The sequence below is a fragment of the Dinoponera quadriceps genome, unplaced genomic scaffold, assembly GCF_001313825.1.
Source record: "Dinoponera quadriceps isolate SergipeBrazil2010 unplaced genomic scaffold, ASM131382v1 scaffold3386, whole genome shotgun sequence".
Lineage (NCBI taxonomy): Eukaryota > Metazoa > Arthropoda > Insecta > Hymenoptera > Formicidae > Dinoponera > Dinoponera quadriceps.
The window spans coordinates 309,178-330,018 of NW_014557714.1; the positions used below are offsets into that span (position 1 = coordinate 309,178).

The following is a 20,841-nucleotide window of genomic DNA, read 5'->3' on the forward strand; positions in this document are numbered from 1 at the left end:
GAAAAAAACGAAAAAAAGATAAGCGGGAAACGCGCACGAGGAGGAAGTTACGAACGGGATTGTTACACGTGTAAGTAACGCTCGCCGATGAATAAAGTCGAGGCGCGTGGTATCTGGTGCATGCTATTCCGCATCGCCTCCTCGAATTTCGTCTGACTTCCGATAAAGCTGAACGGTACTTCGCTTCAAGAGAAAATCCTTATTTGTTCGGCATTTTACTTAATGGGGGAGCTCTATCTTTTTCTTTCAGTGAGGATTTCCTGAAGCCGGAGCTTATGGAGAAGTGCGCGACGTGCCAAGGCCTGCAGTGACGAGACATCTTTGAGGATTAAGTGAGCGTTGGACGAAGCTTCTTCTATATGAAGAGAGAGGCTGGAAGAGCGAGCGAACCAGACAGAGAGAGAGAGAAAGAGAAGGAAGGTGTAGGAGGTGAAGGAGAAAAAAGGGGCTATATGAATGAATGAAATAATGAAATGAAATAAATATACCTAGCAACATCTTAGAAATACGATTCGTACTATCGCAAAACGCACGCGTTAAAACGGATAAATCGACGCATGAAAATTAAAAAAGAAAATAGAGAAATATCATGAAACAACCATCGCGTTGTTTTAGCGAGCGACTGTCCGAATAGAAATATTAACGAAGGCGCAAAGTAAAATACATTACCATGTCCACAGTAATCACGCAATTGACGCGTGAATAAACAATACCCAGGCAGCCGGCAGAGGTAGTGTAGCGAATTGAGAAAAAATGGAACCGACAGTGCATTTATCACACGAGTCTACGCATAAATAATCCAGATACATTGACAAATGCGCGTTGCTTTCTGCGCGTCACTTCCCTATTTTGCAACGGTCCGGAAGGGAGACACGCGCGTATACACATGCGCATACGTACGCGTACACATACGCCCTCACGCATCTCGTATGGATGATCCGAGATGCGTTTTCGTACGTACATCTATTTTTTTTAATATCTACGAGTCGGACAGGGGTGTTTTCCAAGACATGCGGCCGGAGCCGTGAGCGAGACGCGCTCCCGATGTTTCCCGCGGGGAGCGATATCGAAAAACAATTGCCGGCAATAAATAAGGAAAATTGATTCAGCCGAAAGGGGAGATCCGCCAGCCACCTGTGTGTTTTCGATCTTCCCCCTTTGGCCGGGGCGTATATCCTCTATCGCCATCCGACGGCATCGAGGCCCATACAATATTTACGCTTTCCGCGGCAAACGCATAAATATTTCAAGAAGAGCGACCCTTTTGCCCCCGGGGCGCCCCTATCGCGCGCCCTTCCGCGTGCTCAGGTGATCCTATGCCGCCTGTATTCAATGATATTGACTTACACAGGGCGAGATACGTGACAACGTTACATCATTTCGGCGCGCGACCGTACCGGCCGGTCGCGCGCTTGTCAATGAAGTCACTCGTCGTCCGCTAATAATACGCGCACTTATATTCGCACTTGAAGCGAGTAGTATATTTAATAAAATAATGTACACACGTTCACACACACTCCGGCAAACAGGCGTGCTACACACGAAGCTATATCGCGCGAAATATCAGAAGAGGGCTTATATACTCGCGCGTGTATGTGTGTGTCCGTGAATGCGAGTGTGTGTGTGGTCGTCGAGTCACCCACGATCGTACCACCATCGAATAGCTATTCAGTCTCTGTAGTGACAAAGCGATATTTAATATAGAGCGCACTTTAATATATCGAGAACACAATGACTCGCTCGAAATCGCTCGAAATCGCCGATTTTTATACATTCGCGTCATCACGCGCGCAACGTTCTTTTGTAACGTTCGAGATTTCTATCTATTTATCTCTCTCTCTCTCTCTCTCTCTCTCTTTCTCTGTGCGTCGGTGACTCATAAATATACACGATCTACTTACACGCACAGTTAAAGGAAGGAAGGTCGCAGCACTTTTATTTCGATGAATTTCAGAACGAATCCAGTATTCGATAGGAAATATTGTTTTTTAGTGATTCCCCAAAAATAAAATTTTCCTATTGGATACCGGATGTTTTGAAATTCATCGAGGTGTGAGTGTAACCCTTTTCTTTCCCTTTTTTAGTTATATGTATTCGACCACAGGTGTAAGCATGATTCCCGTAAATAAGAAATAAATAAGTAAATAAATAAAAAAATCTCTCTTAATAATTAAATAAAAAGAAATAAAATCAAACAAATAAAAGAAATTAAGTGGAATAAGTAAAACATTCTTTCTTAATAAACAAATAAATAAAATCCGTCTTCCATTGACTTGACACACGGTGCGCTTACAACACAGACGTACTACTGATACGGCGGCGTTCGCTGCCTCTCTTCGCTCCTCCGTGGGAATTTTTCCTCGCGACATGCATCTGTTGCGGTTTCATCGACGAGAAACATTGCCAACGAGAGCGTAACAAGTCGTTGATCGTAAGTCGATCGGCGACGGGAGCGGAATCCGTCCTCTCTCTTATGCATCGGTATTCGTACCGGACGAATTTATCTCGGACTAATTTTCTCCCCGCTATCTTCGCCAATCGGGACGAATTAATGCGCGTTCGATCGGTGGCGGGCGAGAATACGTCGCATTCCGGGCACGTGTTCCGGATCGGACTAATGGAAGCGGCGCACAATAATTAGTCTAATAGATTTCAAGCGAGAAAACGGCGGAAAAGTAAGAACAGCGAACGGCGTCTCGGTCGGTCGTACTAATTGGTAATTAGCCGACGAGCAATTAATCATGCCTCTTGACCCCCTTGTCCTCCTCCCTCTATCCCTCTCTTTCTCTCTCTTTCTCTCTCTTGCTCTCTGTCTCTTCAGTCGCGGGGCCAAGCGAGAATCCCCGAGTCGAGGAGACGGGATGTTTAGGTCCATTCAGCGCGGCCATTCGTTAATGAAGTCGTGTGTCGGGGCGCGAAGTTCATTTCCCTCTGAATGCGACGCGTCCGAGAATCATAATTACTGTATTCCCGGCGCATACCCTTCTTGACGCTCGGCGACTAATCCCCCTCCCCCGGCCTTCCTTCCGTCCCTCCTCTCTTCCTCCTCCTGTCACCGCAGAATCCCAATTAACTCGGTCTAAACAATATTGAAAACGCGGGGATACCGCGTCGCGCGAGCTTGACGACCTCGGCATTCACCGCGATCTTGAGATTTAAACCGTGAAATTCAGCCTCACGACGAGCAACTTCCATTCGTCTCGCCGTGTTCTCCCGGTCGATTTGCGCCGCGTGTACAAGCCGGAGAGTGGAAATACGGGGCGACGGCGGAAAAAGTAGGGTGATTTTAGCCCGCGCCAACTTGGGGTCGCGTTACGTAATTATCTGCCTGAATGTTGCTTGAAAAAGCAGGCATTTTTATGGACGCTTCAAGAGAAATTCGTAGAGCGAGGCGTGCGAGCGTGTGGGTAAAAATGAGATAAATTCAGACGGAAACGTGACGCAGAATAAAAATTCAACGAGGGAAATATAAAATAAGGGAAGCGGGGAGCATTTTTGTTCTCGCGTGTCAAACGACACGTTCGAATTCGAACGCATGTCTGCGCAGACTCGCTCAAATTTAATCTTTCAAAAATCCTTGCCTATTCTCTAAACGAAATCTGTCATTGACAAGCTACGGTTCAGATTCGGAATTCACTTTTATCGATAAAAATGCCTTGGTACATATGGCATCTCAGCGGGTCGGGCGATTCTACGCTACTTTTAGAGGCACTTTTATCGATGAAAAAGTGAGTTCAGAATAGGGAACTATATATTCAGAATGTGGAATATAAACATACTCGCAGATAAAGTCGAGAAAAGACATGCGGGATTTATAAGTGTTTCATCACATTGTCAGACGTTATCCTTCCAGAATTTGAAATACCATATCCAGAAATCGGCTCTCACAGGTTCTCTTTGCTCTCTCTCTCTCTCTCCTTCTCCTCGAAATCTTACGAGACTAAACTGGGGATAACGAGCGAGATAAAACGCTACCCCGAGGAGAGGAGAAGCCAGAATTAGCCGCTCTCCGTATATTTTCCTCTGTATCATATTTCAGCGCTTCTCGATTCGCGAGCGCACCTCGGCTTATAAATCCGCGACGCGTAACACGACACGGTCGACGCGAAATTGAGCGGCGACAAGCCCGCCCCGGCTGATACCGCCGCATATTTATCCATTTCTGTCCCGGTTTTGTCCGCCCGGTAGCGGCTCGCATAATAACGTGTTTCCTCGTGGAACCTCCTTTGATCCTTTCGACCGATTTCGACTCGCAGAGACTCGCGGAATGTCGATACAGCCGGACCCGAGCTATTCGGACATCCTGACGAGTCCTCCCTCGCTGAACGCGCGTGGGTTGTGCGTGTGTGTGTGCGTGTGTGTGTTCTATGAACTCCCTTTTATCGGTCAAAAACGGCGCCGGCCGCCGCATGGAATGGCATGCGCCTATGATCGCGCAAGCATCCGCGGCACGATACACCCTCCCGCGTAACCGCGGGCCGCTCGCTCGCATCGCGTGGAAGTATATATGTGTATGTTAATGGAGGCGATCGTATAACATGATCTACACTCCGCGCATGGCTATAACGTTTCGATTATAGGGTGCTGCTATTCGACCCGGTTAAACCATCGCGCGCGTGGGTTTAGCAGGCAGGCAGGCAGCCGCCCGGCGGCTCGGTTCCCACTTCCAAGTGAACCAATCATCGCCGGGCCTCGATATCGAAGTCGCGCGATGTACACGCCGGGGCTAGACTAACGAATACGTTGTGCCGGCTCGATTAAGACGCCGAGGCTGCCGCCGAGAAACGGGCTAATCGAAACTCGATGTGCCGGCGATAACATCGCTCGGGGTTTCTAGGCGGGATCTTGTGTGTTTAAAGGCGAATAGACGCGTTGATAAAGACGTATACATCTAGCGGTGTGATTTGGCCTGAAACCTTCTTAACCCATTAACTGCCAAATTGTTTTTTTTTTAATTTTTGGCCGGATAAATTATATATATGCAGAAAAAGTTGTGTAACAGTATAATTATATTCAGATTATGTTTTGTTTTGATCCCCGAATGGGGATCGTGGCAGCTAATGGGTTAATTATGTTTGATTGCTTCAGTTTATATCGTATTTGAAAAACACGCTCATCCTAATGAGACCCAAGACCTCCGGCCTTTAAATCTGCTACTGTACGAACTACGCCAAGTACGACATGTGTGGTTAAGTGCAACAACGATTAATGAAGTAGGAATTAATGAAGTATAAAACAAAAGAGCCAAGTGGAGGTGTTTCCACTAAAAATTAACGAATATTCACTAATTATCGATACAGTATTATTTTACTGATTCAGTGACATTATCGCTGATGCGACGTGGGAAAGTGCCGACAACCCTGGGCACGTGTATCGCGTCAATTACGCGTGCAGGTGTCTGTGCGATCAGTTAGAATACGTGTGTCGCCGTTAGGATAGAGAGGAGAGTGGAATTACGATAATGGAGTCGTGTAAATAAAATACGAGGCGGAACGTTGTTATTCGTGTTCGTCGAGAGAACGTTGTCGGGAAGTACGAATTGAGATACTTGGGTATCGGTTCGCCGGCGAACTTTCGAGACGATGGCCTTACAGAGGGCAAAATATCGTGGCGAATGCAAAGATGTGAAAAGACGAAAATAGAGCATTTATTATTCGCGGAAGCGAATCCCCCGATAATGGATATTCGGTCCAGGCCACGCCGCGACGAGCGTGTTTCGCACGGATATAGCTCGCTATTATTTATCTCGATGTGTAAAGTACACAACTCTAGAATGGATCGTGAACTTCCAAGATCTCCTTCTTAAGATTTTAAAGAATGTAAATATGTGACCTTTCCTGTCTTCTGTCTCGTCTTAATTATTCCTTAATTTTTTATTACTCACGTGTTGTCTGTTAATTGCAAACTAGATATCCAATGAAGTATTATTATTATTATTATATTGCTTTATATATATTTTCTGTAATTTATTCGGTTGTTACGTGACTATCGAAGGAGGAAAATGTTGAAGAAATGACAATGGGAAAAATGGAAAAACAAACAAAGAAATAACAAACGCAAAATAACAAAAAAACAGGGACGAGATATAGCGGGGTAAAAAACAGGGATCGCGCGCAACGAAATTAATTGTATGTATCCGATCGGCATTGAATTTAGGTGGGACAACCGATCTAACACGACGTACCTGCAAGCGAAGTAGCTAATCAACGAGGCGAGCCGCTCGTATGTTGACAGTGCCGTCGATTTCTACCTTTGGACTCTCTCGCACTCGCGTGTATATATCGTCGTCACAGTACTATGTACGACGTGTGCACTGTGGCGTGTACATTGAGATGGCATTTAGCGTTTCCTTCCCGTTCGTTTTCCGCGTACACCCGCTCGACTTTCCCGTATGCGAGCTGCCGCAATGATCGCGAGGAATCGCGAGCGAGACACGACCCGTGCGGTCACGGACACCCACCAAGATACCCCGTTTAATGCGTTAAGTCGTTTCTTCTTGGGCTTTCTTGGCGGTGCGTGTTGATAAATACGGGGAGGAGATAGGAAGATGGAGGAGACCGCGAGAAGCCGCGATATTTATTTCAGGTCTCTTTGAAACGGGGAAGCAGGGACGTTGGAGGCAAAAGAGGCGCAAATGGAAGTGAAACAAAGATTACGTTTTCATTAAAGCAACTTCGTTTTCCCCGTTCCCATTTGCGAAACCTAATTTGTAGAACGCCAGGTCATAAAAAGACGCGATAAGGGAGAGAACGGGTTGCAATGGGGACCCGGAGTGCACTGGTTTATTGGAGATTTCTTGCCGCTAATATTGGAAATAACTACGCGCCTCTTCTGGCCTATCGACATTATTGACATCTCGCTCTCTACGAGCGAGAAAGCCCGGTGTGCACAAGGTGTCCCAAAGGACTATACTTTAATGGCGTATTGTGCAGTTTAATCGACGCCGAAAATCCAAATGAGAGAGTATCGCGATAAGTTGCCGAGTTATGAGCGATTCGAGTTAGACGGTAAATTGCAGAACGCGCTATTTAATGTATTGTACCGTCTCTCTCTCTCTCTCTCTCTTTCTTTCTTTTTTTTGAAAACGTTCGATGAGAAATCAATATTTGCTTTCTTCGGCGGAAATTACTCACGACACGAGCCAATAAATTATCCGAATGCTTGCAGTCTTGAAGAACGATATCGCTCTTATTTCCGCCGTTGCAATGCAATTTACGTCTATGCATGCACTACTACTGACGTGACGCCTCGTGAACGTCCAAATTGTGCGCTCACCATTTCACGGTGAATCCTTCGATGTCAGGTCCGTCGACGTCCAGCCAGGTTCTCCGATGAAATCTGCCGGCTGCGTCCATACGTCTCTCCGGAAGTTGGTAGGCTACAGTCGCCGTCGTCCCACGTTGATTGCACTTCACACTTCACTCGCGTCGTGATTCATTCCGTATTTTAACCGCGTTTAACGATGTATTAATTTATTAATTTATTAAAAACGACGTTTTCATTCGTTAAATACGACGACAATAAAGGTTTTTAAGACGAAACGGAATCTATCGCGACGATTAATAAAAGATAAATAAAAGATAAAATTCGTTCGATGAAAATTTACCGCGCGATACGTTACATTTCGGTACGTTTTGCAGATAAAATTTTAGTATTTCTGGAAAATACGACTGGCAAATCGCGTATAAAAAGTTGGAAGCCGAGAATCGATCGCGACCAAATTATTTCACGAGCGAAATAATTGCAGAGTACAGAATAATTATGAGTGAAATCATAGGGTTGATGTTTTATCGAAGCTCACTTGCGCGATATTGAAATTCATACAACAACATTCGTCTTTATTTACGAAACGTAATTGCGACACGAACAGGCGCGCGAGAAATTTAAAAAGTTAATGACCGAGACAATCGAATCTGTCACCGCGAACGAAATAATATACGCGCGGTGGCGCAATTTTGATGCGCATTATACGCTACTCAAAACAATTAGGAGATCACACTAAATGAATAATATTGCTGAATAATCCTATAATTCGAACGAAATGTAAAAGTAAATAGTTAAATATCATGTTCCTACAAAAACATATTTATTAAAGATTTAAATTCGGTATCAAAATGTAGTATTCAATATAGAATTCCGATCTTTACTAATAACACAATTTAAATAATTGACCTAATTACTTGGAGCAGTACATTTCATTTGATAACACAAATAGGGGCATGAAAAATCTAGGAACTATGTAAATTGCATTGGCTTGTATTTCGCAAAGACCTTGAATTTTTTATATATCTTTTTCACTTCATTTTCACTAACCTAACATATGCAGCGCAGAGTCGGCCACAAGTATTGTTACAAAATTTGAAACAAGAGAATAAACAATTTGGTTAGTTAAATTCGGGGATTCTGTTTAACTCTGACAAACGAATATAATGATGCGATCAGATTCCCTCCCTTGCGATATATAATTTCAGTCATTCTATATCCTAACTATATTCGGGATTTCGATAGCAAAGGATTGAGAAGAGAAGTTGTTTTGACAAAAATATGTGCAGTTTGCAGACATCTGCTTAGTTGTTGTCTGGTATTAATTAATTGAATAGTTTTTCATCCATTTTTTGTTCTGTTTACGTTCAACGCATAGATTTAGATTTTGCGCATCTTTTATGCCAGTAACTACAGGAGAAGCGTCACATCTTGATTTCCTAAGTAGTTTCATTCTTCAGTTACTAGACAGAAGTTAACTGTCCAGTAACTGCTCAAAAAATGCACGAAATTTCGACCGGAGGAGACAAATTCTAACTAACGATTATTAATACGAGCCTTAGAGAAAGATAGAGAAATAGAAAAAGGATGTGTATGTTACTCGATCTAACCAATGTAAGTGTATACCCTGAATCCAAATTGTGTTTTCCATTTAAATTCAATACGGACGCAGAGTGACAGTCACCTTTACAATTTCATGAAGCTCTCGCTTCGTCTCACGACGACGCCGGGCACGACGATCGCGGCGTGAATACCGTAAACTTTTATTACACTACCTCCGATTAATTTAATGGGACCGAAAATTGCGGACGACGTCGTCTTACGTGCTTACTATCCCGCGTCAGAGATTGTTATGAGCGTGCGGAGCTATACGTGCGTTACGTCGAAGGTCGCGGCGAACTACGGTGCGCCGAGCCGAGTAGTACTCGAAAGCAGGTCATGTAATAATCCTCAAAGGGGACTTACGTCTACGTGAATAACGAGACAAATTTACGGTAAAATCAACCTTTCGCCATTCGTCATTTTTCCTTGGTGAGTTCGCTTGAACGTTGCGATTGTGCTACGTTTGCGAGTAGTTAAACTTCGTTATGAGCAGACATGCAACGCGCGATTTTCCATTCGTCTATTCGAGAGAGAGAGAGAGAGAGAGAGAGAGAGAGAGAGAGAGAGAAAGAGAGATGAGAAAGAGAGTTATCGCTCTAAATAATTCTACGCCAGAAAGTTTCAAGTGCCGAGGAAACGGTCTCTTTCAATCGTCGGATGAACGAACGCGAGCAGAACTCCAAGTTTCGTGCTCTCTTGTTCGTTTACTTATTTAATTCTTATGCGCGAGCACTACTCGGAGCGTGGATCTTGGACGATCGATCGAGCTGTACGTTTGAATTGTCATCGGCATGTCATCGAATTAGCACATATTAGTTTCTATTACCGTAGCTGAAATCGATTACTCGCTATTCCAGTTCTAATCCTCAGCACAACTATCTGGTCTAATCGCGAAATAAAATCTCATTTTATTTCTACAAAAAGATTCTTTACTTTTGGAACAAGTTTTTTAAAAAGAATAAAAGTCGTGAAAATTCATGCAAATATATATACATACATACATGCATACACACACACACACACACACACACACACACACACACACACACACACACATATATATATATATATATATAGTTAAAGCCGTTTGAAAAGAAACTCAGGAAGTAAAATTGGGCGTTCATTGGGGAGCTTGACGGTATATCGACGGTTAATTATGTCTGACATTAGTCTTGATGGTTAATTACCGTTCGTAAATTACCGCTCAAATGCACATTATGCGGAGATATACGTTGCGCATTGACGATATTGGTGAGCATAATTTTAGTCGCCGGATATTGGCCATCATTTCACGGTAACGATGCTTCCATTAACGTTACCGTACGATTATTTCATCGAAGTAACGCGCACATTCGCTGTGACGCGCGCGAGTCGCCGGGTTTCCTCGCGAATTTTGCGAAGGTCTCCGGTGCTCCGTCGCTTCCACGATTTCCCGCGCGCTACTTCGCGTCTCCATTCTTCCGCGAGACGTAGGTAAAAACGATATTAGATTTACCCAGGAAGCAGGGACCTTTTCACGTAACCTATGCCCGGAAAAACTCCGCGCGAACGCCGGAGAGAGCGATAAACGACGCGTCACGGCGCGTTTTCGCGATATCAATCCGATCGTCGCGCGGGAGCGAGAGATGCGCGCGAAATATATTTCTGGAAATAGATTATCGGTCCGACGACGTGGAAAGTAAAAACGCTGAAGCATGTTGCCGCGAATGCGATCCCGCGCCTCGCCGATACGAGATAAAATGTGAAATACGCGCGATTCGACAAACCAAATTCGCGACGTTAGCGCGCGCTAAATGAAAAAAAAAAGGAAACACTCGCTCATAATACGTCCGCGTGTATATACATCGCGAATAAATAAATCATTGCGCACGGTCTCGTTGTCGCGTCGATGCGGCATCGATTATTCGCGATTGCAAGATGATATCGCGACGGTCGCACATCGCATCGAAAATACCTTTTGCTGGAAGATTGATTGTCCGCGATTTAAATGGCTCCCCCCCTCCTTTTCCCCACCGATCTTCTTCCGTAATATTTATCGTCGCGCGCGATATCATCGCAAAAGATACACCGGAATATTTCGCCATTTCGTAATATTTAATAACAGCATTTGAACAAACAAGCGGTGCATCTCGAGAGTTCCGCTCGGTCGAATTAACGTCCAACGTAAAGAGCACGGGAATAAAACAGAATGCAGGAAACGATATTCTCGAGTGTTTTCCGATACTCGCCCCGATCACTTGACGTCCTGTTCTTAAATGTTACACGACGTCCGGCCACGCTGAGACATCTTAAATTACATCGCAATGTGAGGAACTCCCTCTTTCTCTCCCTTTTCCGTCCAAACTCGAACGCGGATATTGAAAAGCGAATACGAAGCGATGACAAAGGGGGAGAGAGCGGAGGGGGCGATGGCACGAAGAGCCGAGAACACATTTTCATATCGCATCGAGTAAGAAATTCCGCATATTCCGATAATCCGTTCCTTCGTCGTCACGTAGAAAACGTGCGGCGCGGCGTTACCGTATACGGCGAAACCGTGTCCCTAATGGAAAGTTTTCTTTTTCCTTTGGACTGTATTTTTCGTCGTTGGGCGACGCGTCGTCGTCTCTCGTCGTATCCTCCCCTCGAATTTCATCACGGCGTATCTCGTATTTTGCGCGATTTCGCATGTACATATACATGAGCGTCCGTACGCGCGCGCGCGCGGGCTCGGAGCTACGCGTCGTGATATCGGTTCCTTTCCGGGGAAAACCCAGAAATCCCCTGATTCGTTCCGCCCGCTAACATTGTCGTTCGTCAGGCTACGAGTAAAATCCTTTATCTGCTTCTCCGGCCGCGAGTTTTAAGGTATCAAAAAATAGCTCTCTATTCCGCGCGCGTCTCTCGCCGCCGCACAGTGGAGCGAAACACTCGAATTTGTAGTCGAAATCCTAAACGTGACCGATTCTTAAATACGATGATATGTTTTAAAAGATCCTGACACACTGAATTCAGATGTGCAGCAGTCATTAAAAGAATGTCTAGAAATAAAATATTTCGCAGGAATATTTGATGTGACATTATTCATATTTGTGAATTTTTGTATAGAGAAACGGAAATGATTAAGGTGAATTTATCATTATATAGATCGAACATTTAAATACGTTAATGATTTTTCATAATTCTGAAGTTGGTGAAATAGGGTTTTGACCATCAATTTTGGTGTTTCGCCACATTGTGTGCCGTAGTGAATGATTATCGTGGAATCAGCTTTCAGATGAAACTAATAACGAACTAATATATGAGAGATCTTTGAAAAAGCATGAGATTTGGACGATACAAACGAATAATGCATTCGTCACAATGCTCTCTGCTCGATAATATACACAATATAGTACAATATAATGTAGCTGAAAAAATTTCAGAATCTGTCGTATTACATATAACATTGATGCAGAAATAAGAAGCTACATTTGTCCCAAAATAGACAGACATCGATCCAGCAGAATCGCAAACAAAACGAGACGACGTTAGTTGAGAGAAAATAATTCCGCATTGTGCATTGTCGAGCCAGCTGGTTGATATTCGTTTGAATGTGTTATTCGGCTAATGCAATTTTCGTTGTACTGCGCGCGCTGAGAACGTGTTATAAAAAAAGCGCGACCTAACAAACGAGTAATTTTATCGAAAGCGGCTTCCTTCCGCGACGCGACAATAACAATGAATAAAATGCCGTAACAACGAGCGATCGATGCTGCGCTCGTCCGATTGCGAAAACTGTGCTTTCGCTTCTGCTAGCCTTTTTTAATTTATTTTTCAAATATCATCGCTTCTCGCGAGAGGAGATAAATTTCGCGGCGGCTCAGAAAAATGTCGTATTTGCGTGAAATTTATCGTTTCGCCGGATCGAGATGGCGCAGTTTCCGTCTGCCACTCGCCGTGGCGATATTATAATTGAATTATCCGCATGCATCGAATAAATTTACTCAACGTCCGTTGCGTGACGTATCGTCGCAACCGGCTGCCAACCGCTCTCGCCTTCCTCGTCCCGATTTCCATCCCGGTCCATCTTTGGCCACCGTGTATTCATAACGGACCATAGACATATAGAATGGACTGAATATTGCCGTTGTAAAGCTGAAGCCAAGGTCGAAGGACGGAGATATGTTAATAGTGGTGCTTTCCCTGTCACTATTGCAGAAAGGGGCAATGTAGGGAAACAAAAGAGTGAAAGTAGACATAGTGAAGAAAAGAGAAGAACAACGTATATTTGATTATGTGAGAAGGCACATAAGTAGTGCATTAGTACGTGTATTCGTAATTATCAGTTCCTAATACTTGTAACGGTCGGTATGCACTTTTTAACTAATCCGGCTGCATTAGTTTAAGAAATTTACATATACATTGGAGCGTATGAAATGTACGTGCGAGATTTTCATGCTTCAATGTGCGGAAATTTCTTGAAGTCTCTAATACAGTCAGTTCAGCTAAAAAGAACAGACCACACGTATCGCATTTTTTTCCTTCTCACCTACACTCAACTACACAATTAAACGAGGAAAGCATTTGATTGAAGCAAATTGATTCTATTACCTTCTCTTATTAATGACGGTTTCAGTCCTCCAATGAGAATGCTCAGTCTATTCTGCGACCCGTATTCCGAACGTATATAAAACGATATTAGCACACTAACGAATCAAGAGGTATGAGCATTTTTAATCTCCTATTTTAAACGCGGTGATAACACTGTTTCAGAAAAAAAAACGATAATCACTCACGTGTTTTTAGCAAAATCCCTTTTTAGAACACCCGATAAGTTCTCAGACAACATAACGTTTAAAATCAGGACATAAGACTTCTCAAAGATGTTTTAAAGACTTTCAAACATCTTATTTACAGATGTCTTTAAGTTGTTAAATGTCTTACGTTTCGATTTTGGACGTTAGTTGTCTAAGATAACTTAGCACGCTATCTTGTGAGCGCGTTCAAAATATGGGCCTGTAACGTCTGTCGTAACGAACGCTCTCTCCTTCTCTCTCTCTCTCTCTATCTCCCTCCCTTTCTCTCTCTTGCTTTTCTACCCTCTCGCTCACTCATGCAGGAATTCCGCGAGTATCGGGAAAAGAATGCACACACGGCGCTAATAACGATCACCGGCTGCGAATGCCGTACTTCGGCGCTGCGGCCGACGACGAACTTCGTTTCTACGGCCGATTAACAGAACGAGAGCGCGAGTGAAAAAACGCGGTTAGCGCGCGACCGCCACTCGGTTAGATTATGCGCGCGGGACGTAAAACGCGACGCCGGCGTCCCGGACGCGCGTGATATACGACGTCGCGTACCGCGAAGCGACGCTAAACGATCGCGCGACAACTTTACACGGCACTCCCGATATTGACTCCGCGAGCGCGAGTCATTTTTACGAGTCACTCGCGCGAGAGTCACTCGACGATCGATGCCGCGCACGGTGGTAACGGTCGCGGCGCCATTTTACGAATTGCCAACCTGCCGGCGATCGAAGATCAAAACTGCGCTTGATTACGAAGGCGATAACAGATAGATCGATACATCGCTCCCGTTCGATTGTACCTTCTGTACTCCTGTGCAGTACTTTTGCCGCCCCGGCGAATCACGAGGATCACTCTGAGTACAGAAAGTGCAGCGCGAAAGTACAATCGAAGAGAGTACAGCCAATATTTACCGTTCGCCCCGAATGAAAGAATAGCGAGATGCTCCGGCACCCTCTCAGTATGTATACACACACACGGAAGACGTTATCTCATTCTTAGAACATGACGCGGCCAATTCATTCATTTTACGCGAGCCTCTCATCCGTCCTCCCTCTTGCTCGTTCTCATCCTCCTCCCTGGCGTCGTGCATACACAAGGGACACGCATAAAGTCGCGAGCGTATGGTCAATCATTGAGTATCCGTCCGCTCGCGAGGACAGCGCTGATTGGTCCGTCGTCGCCGGTCGGCTGACGCGCTCGTGGCTTTCGGCTCGCTCGAGTCGGCTCGCTCGCTCAGTCGTACTCGAACCGCGCATCGGCCAGGGTCGTGTGCCGCCCTCTCTCTCCCGCGGAGTTCGCCGCTCTGTGTGCGTGGGAGCGCGCATACGCCAGGGTGCCACGCGAGAACCCGCACGTTGTCGCTCTTCGCGCGCGTGTGCCCTCGCACCGCAAACACACGGGACACACTCGGGAACGAACTCGGCGAAAGTGCGTCGGTAAGTTTCCTCACTTGGTTGCCTGTCGCCATAGCGTCGTTCTCGACCGAGATCTGCGCGACGTTTGCTTCGAATCGCCCGTTCGCGACAAGCCGAGAAAGAAACAAAAAAAGAAAGTAAGAGTGCCCATTGGCGAATTGTGTTCATTTAGAAACCTCGACGACGGTCGTTCTCGCGTGGAGAAGTAAAGGCGATAAATCGGAGCATGAAGACCGATGGCAACGCGCAGTTCGATCATTATCAATTACTCGCCGGCGCACGGGACGATCGACGCTCAACGACGACTACACAGCGGCAACGAGGTTAACGTAACCTCTCTCGTGCGCGCTTTCTCTTTCTCTCGCACACACTATAACCGAAGTGTCGCATTAGACGACGACTAGTGTCACTTGTCGTTTTAAATGGAGGAACGCGGCGAACTTGTCGGCAACGCAGCTCCTCCCCGCAGTCGTCGTCGTCGTCACCGCTCGATATCCTCCGCGTGAAACTCGTGTCGGACGCGCTCTAGAGAAAGAGAGGAGGAAGAGAGAGAGAGAGAGATGATATAGAACGAATGAAAAATCCGATAACAGCGGATCGTTTTCTACCCGGGAGGGAATATCGCGCGTCGTCGTCGACGTCCTCGTCAGCGGCAGTGCAAGGGAAAGGGTCACCCGAACCCGCGAATCGAACACGAGGCAGGCGCGCGCGTACTCTTTCAAAGACGATCGCGCGATTCGAATACGCCATTTTGCGCGCCCGGCGATCATCATCCGCGGCCGGAGTGTTCGTCGAGCTGCATACGTGCGAAAGAGCACTCCGACGCATCGTCTTCAACGTCCTCGGGCGTAGTTGGATGCTCCTGGCAGCCGACGACGTTCTCTCTCCTCCTCCCCCGCGCTCTCGCTTCGCCTCGAGACGTCCGTAATTCGCGCGGCACGATCTCGGGCGGTGCGCGCAACCGGAGGGAGATAGATACATAGATAGATCGTCTTCGACGTGATCTGCCGTTGACGTGACCTAGCCCAACGTAACTTTCGCGTCGCGGCACACCGGTGCTCCTCCGGCGAGGTTATCGCGCGTGTGTCAGTGTGTGTGCTCGAACGCAGCCCTTCCACCCGCCCAGCCTGCGACCTTCCGGACCCCGCGAACATCGGATGGGCCCGTGGACTCGACTGCGTTGACTGATACTCCTGCCGCGGCTGTGGTGGTGAGTACTAAAGCGCGATACTTAATGCGACGTTTTCACAGCATGACGGAAATATCGGCCGGCTGCTCTCTCGCCCGAGTCAGGGCGACACGCGGAACGCGAAATTACCGAATTTACATCGGCGAATTTATGAAGCCGTTTTATTTAAATATCGGGTCGCTCGATCGTTCAGCCCGCTCGGCGACGGAGGCTCCCCGCTCAAATGTTCATCATCAACGCCGTTTATTCGTTACTTTAAATTCACTCTACCTCGCGGCAAATCGAATTTCCACGTGCGGAAACAAATGACCTAAGCGAGAGCGGCGGGACGCTGGGCGTAAAACGCATCGGGCATGGGAACGTATTTTTTTAATTCGGCATAAAGGGCAGAGCGCGCGGGAAATTAGGTTAATGTAAGCTAGAAAAGAGTTGCTCATTCGTCATACGAGACAAACGCGACTGCCGTTCCATCCCCGTGACCGTTATGCCAACGGTGGACGCGTGTGCGTACGTACGCATGTTGCTATAACATTCTATTCTTTTTGGTGTCATTTTTTTTTTCGTCGGAGCTGTCTCCTCTTTTTTTCTCTCCTCTGAACCGTGGTACGTAACGCTGAAAAACGCGGCACTTTGCGAGGTCAATACGTTCACCGTCGCACGACGTATCGTACGATAACTCGCGTCAAATTATAAAATACACGGTCGCGGGATCCTGTTATTTACCTGGCCAGGAGGTGGCGGCCGAGAGGGAGGGGGGAGTGACGTAACTTTTCGGCGGATGCGGAGGGCTCAACGGATTGCGGAATATATACTGATACTGTTTTTTTTTCTTTTCGAACCCCTTTCACCTCGTACTATCTATAAATATTCAATTTATGCGCGTCACCGTACGGGTGTACATGAATATTTAACCATCCGGTTATGAAGCAAGACAGAAGCGTCTCAAAGTTGCGCGCGGCGCGCTTTGAACCACGGTATATAAGGACATTTTTAGCCCGTTACTTCAGCTTGTTGCTTTTAATCACGAGAGCCGATTCTCCTTCGAGCCGATCTGCATGCAATTTCGCCGACGATCTCTCACGCATATTTTCGGCACGAGCGCGCTTCGGAGTATTTGCCTTTTAACCCTTCGCCGCCCTTTATCGAGCGCGCGCGTTTCCTTTATCGCATTCCCCATCGATGTGTTTCGTCTCGGAGATGAGCAGAAGAGCACAAGCGTGGCTGCGGAATATGGTAAAGGTGTAAATGTTGGATCGCGCTCGGGCTATTTCAGTGAATAATGTCGTCGCCCGGCGACGTGTCTCGCATGTGTTGTTGCAATATTAAGGGAAGCATTATTTCCACACCTCATTATTATCTGATGCATGTTAGCTGAATTATCGAGTTCCAGACACGTTAACCGGAACCCCTGCATTTTCTTCTTACCATCCAATATCCATGTTAATGCGCCGGAGTCTCGTGTAAAATTAACGACGAAAATCATCCGCCGGAATCACTCCGATATTCCGCTCAGCTTTCCTTCATGTAGCGTATTCAATGTTAAAAGACACTTCCCAAATCCCGAATTGTCGCGCGCTATCGGGGCGATATTAACTCGCGAATGCGGCGGACGTGCGACGGGCGGAACTCGCGAATATAAAATTTCACCGCGCGCAAACAAAAACTCGCCGAAGCAGCCGGGGGAGCGCGACATTGCGCGATATTTGAAACGTTCCGGACAAAGGTGAGGGGTCGGGTTAGGTTGGCTTAAACTGCCTAAGGATTAATTGCGTCCGCAAAGGACACCGCTGTTCGGTCGTCGCGGCAAAAAGGCGCGGTCGTCGCGCGGAGAAATAATATCCGGCCGCGGCGCTGTAAAGGCTCTGGCCTGAACCGCGGCAGGATCTCGCGTATATTTCGTTGGCATATGGCGCCCGAAAATAGTCGGCCGTTTTGGAGCGTCTTTCCGCGGGTCGTTTAAGCGAGAGAGAGAGAGAGAGAGAGCGAGCGAGAGCGAGAGAAACGTAGTACCACGGCGGAGAAAGATGAGGTGGGTAGCTGGCGCTAATTGGTTAATGCCCGTCATTACTATACTTGCCTGTGCGAGTGTTGGCTGGGTAGAGGGGAGGGGGAGTGGGAAGAAGGCGAGGAGAATTAAAACCGGGCTATCAAGCGGCGAGAGAAGAAAGAGTCCGGGGAAAAAGGGTCCTTCCTCCGCGATCTTTTTAGCGAGGGGTTATTTCGGTCTCGTTTGCACTCGACCGCGTGCTCCGGGAACGTGTAGAGGATATACCGGCGGAGTTGTGTAAAAATAATCGTCCCGTCGCGCTCGATTAAACGCTATCGTAATGAGCCGTCGGCGGACTAATCGCCGCATGTCGTCCCGCGATGACACTACGACATTAATCTCGGTTCATTCGGCGTTTCGGTCTCGGCCGTTCGCCTCGGCGTCGATCCATCGAATACGGGTAGAAATTAATCGAAACGTGTTCTCGGCTGTAGTAGCTCTAGATAGGCGTGCCCCAAATAGATTTATCTATCTTCTTTAGGTCTAGATATCGCTTAGAAATATAAATTTTGAATGGAATTTCGTGAATGGAACTTCCGAATAGGCACTTAACTAGATGCTCCTAACAAGGCCTGTATTAACAGGGCCTATTCAAGGCCTAGTCAACCAATTTCTGAAATAATTTAAAGTGAAATAGTTTATAGTCTTAAGGAAGCTTAAGAGAAACTTACTGCAATAAGCTCGAAATCAAACCAAATTATCTAACTTTGATTTCGGTTTCCAAAAATAACGCTCAAGTAAAAAATCTAAGACGTAAAAAATCTAACAGGCCATGAATTCATATTTTTCTTATAAGTTTCTCATAAGTTGATAGCATAACAAGATATGGTCCAGTCAAACGTATCAAGATAGGACTTAGATTTACAAATTTGTCCTTAACATATACGAGCGTTACATTTCTGTACAGGGCCTAAGTGGACTTCTTTATTTATAGGGCTTAGATACAAATGGGGAAAAATCGTACAAGGTCTGTCCAATACTTGTTTCAAATTTCTACCCGGGATAATGCTGTTTAATTCCAATATTTTCGTATTTTAGTTTCCGAGGTTGCCTTTGAAGCGCGAAATGGGCGCGAGGTAATTGCAGAGGGGGCCTATTAAATTGTGTGTTCTTACTGCGAGGGCGATGTCGATTACAACCGCGGGCGCATTCTTTTTCATTTCGAGCAGCACGCGTGACCGTCGGGTTTGTTCGTCTGGAAGTCTCGTTAAGGTCATGCGAGCGGGACCTTATCGTGAATACACTCCGCTCGCGACCTCGGGGCACGTGATCCCGCAATTAGCAGTAGTCGACGTTTACTTTGGCGACAAAGGGAGAGCCGTCACCCCTCCGTTATATTTAAAAAAAAATGCGTGAATTTCATGGGAGAGACGTTCTCCTATTTCGTGCCCTCTCGTTTGTAATTAAATTTTATTTCTGAAACATGCCCAGAGAGAGCGACAAAGAGAAGGAGGAGGAGGGGAGGGGGGGGCGGCGGAGAGGGAGGCAGATCTATTTACCGTGCATTCTGTGCAAAGTAGTTTAAAATTGATTATATTAATATCGACTCGAATTATATCCATAATAGGCGCCTATACATATATTATGTATGGTGCATTATTAAATTTCATTTGCGGGACTTACCTATGTTGAATTACGTTAATTAACTTCTACAAGCAATTTTGTAATTTACGTAATACGAGTAAATCGATGATCAGCTTATCGGGCGAGTTTCCGTTGTTGTTTGGATTGCGAGCGCGCGCGCGTCCGCGCGCATTTACCGAATATTACAGTAATTATGCTTTTATATGGCGCGATGGACTTAATATGCGCGTATAGCGCAAAATGCATGCGGCGGTATTTCAAAATTGCGGTTTCTCCGTGAAAATAACCAGAAGATTAGCGTGCCGGAATAACGAGACCCCGAAAGCCCGCGCGGATGCTCCTCCTCCCGCGAAATTTGGCATTTTAAGGTGGGTACACGCGCGATTCCTATCTCCCTCTCTCTCTCTCTCTCTCTCGCCTCTGCTTCGGCGTCATAAATATCGCCGCGCATTACGCTTATCTCCGACATATTGCGCCTCCAGGTCCTTCAAATTTCCGCGGTTACATCGGCGTTACTCTTTCGTTTATCTCGCCGACGCCAGCGACTACAAGTACAAAAGCGGCCGTTATCGAGGGCTCCCCGAATTCTGCGTACAAGCGTTCGCGCCCGCTCGATTCCTGAGCGATCGGTAACTGCGATTCGATTCTCGCACGTAGAACGAAAGTATGAGAAATTGAAAGATTCCAGATAGGGCGGTGTTCGCCGGCCGACGTGTAAGTCCGTAGTCACGTGAGGCCGAGTGACTAACACCCTCGCGTCTTTGCTACACGGGAATACACTTATGCCGCCCAGGTATTCATTTTCCGCTATCGTGAGCCGTACTTCTCGCGCAAGTGGTTCGCGAGATTGAAAAATTCTAGATAAGAAGATGTTAAACTGCATCTACCCCGCCTTCGAGCGCGACCGCGAGAGCATCCACCCGGATCTCTCTCTCTCTCTCTCTCTCTCTCTCTCTCTCTCTCTCTCTCTCT

At 46.3% G+C, this 20,841-nt stretch overlaps 1 protein-coding gene across 1 annotated transcript in view; it reads left to right on the forward strand.

Moving 5' to 3' along the window:
- The first annotated feature begins 14,965 nt into the window (after positions 1–14,965).
- The window catches only part of LOC106749403 (discoidin domain-containing receptor 2-like), a 325,440-nt gene continuing 319,564 nt past the window's right edge, over positions 14,966–20,841 (forward strand). Inside the window, exon 1 of the mRNA XM_014628805.1 lies at positions 14,966–16,259. The gene's annotated coding sequence lies outside the window, so the exon portion shown is untranslated. The remainder of the gene's footprint in view (positions 16,260–20,841) is intronic.